This window comes from Propithecus coquereli, unplaced genomic scaffold (genome assembly GCF_000956105.1).
Source record: "Propithecus coquereli isolate 6110/MARCELLA unplaced genomic scaffold, Pcoq_1.0 Scaffold88, whole genome shotgun sequence".
Classification (NCBI taxonomy): domain Eukaryota; kingdom Metazoa; phylum Chordata; class Mammalia; order Primates; family Indriidae; genus Propithecus; species Propithecus coquereli.
The window spans coordinates 9,331,221-9,332,449 of NW_012155062.1; positions in this window are offsets into that span (position 1 = coordinate 9,331,221).

Consider the following 1,229-nt stretch of genomic DNA (forward strand, 5'->3'; position numbering starts at 1 on the left):
GTAATATGCTGAAATAATAATAAAAAAAAGAATTATGCTAAATCTACTCTGCCTGTGCTCTGTAAATAGAACAACAAAGCCTGGATGAAGCATATCTGCTCACAGCATGGTTTACTGAATATTTTAAGCCCACTGTTGAGACCTACTGCTCAGAAAAAAAGATTCCTTTCAAAACATTACTGCTTATTGACAGAGCATCTAGTCACCCAATAGCTCTGATGGAGATGTACGAGAAGCTTAATGTTGTTTCCATGCCTACTAACACAACGACCATTCTGACTCCTATTAATTAAGAAGTAACTTTAACTTTAAAGTCCTATTATTTAAGAAACACATTTTGTATGGCTGTAACTGCCATAAATAGCGATTCCTCTCATGGATGTAGGCAAAATGAATTGAAAACCTTCTGGAAAGGATTCACCATTCTATATGCCATTAAGAACATTCATGATTCACGAGAGGAGGTAAAAATATCAACCCTAACAGGAGTTTGGAAGAAGTTTTCTAACCCTCACGGATTACTTTCAGAGGCTCAAGACTTCAGTGGAGGAAGAAACTACAGACGAAGTGGAAGTGACAAGAGAAATATAAGTGGAGCCTGAAGATCCAACCAAATTGCTACATTCTCATAATAAAACTTGAATGGATGAGAAATTGCTTCTTATGGATGAGCAAAGAAAGTGGTTTCTTGAAATGGAATCTACTCCTGGTGAAGATGCTGTGGATATTATTGAAATGACAGCAAAGGACTTAGAATATTACATAAACTTAAAAAGTAGCAGTAGGATTTGAGAAGATTAACTACAATTTTGAAAGAAGTTCTGTGGGTAAAATGCCAGCAGACAGTATCACATGCTACGGGAAAATCTTTCATGAAAGGAAGAGTCAATTCATGTGGAAAACTTCCTTGCTGTCTTATTTTAAGAAATTTCCACAGCCCTCCAGCCTTCAGCAACCACCACCCTGATCAGTCAGCAATCATCAATATTGAGGCAAGACCATCCACTAGCAAAAATATTACAAGACTCAGATCATCACATTTCCTGGAAATTAATCCTTTATTGGACGTATAGTTTGTGAATATTTTCCCCCACTCTGCGGATTGTCTTTTTACTTTTATTTATTTATTTATTTATTTATTTTTTATTTCAGCATATTACGGGGGTACAAATGTTTAGGTTACATATATTGCCTTTGCCCCACCAGAGTCAGAGCTACAATCATGAAGC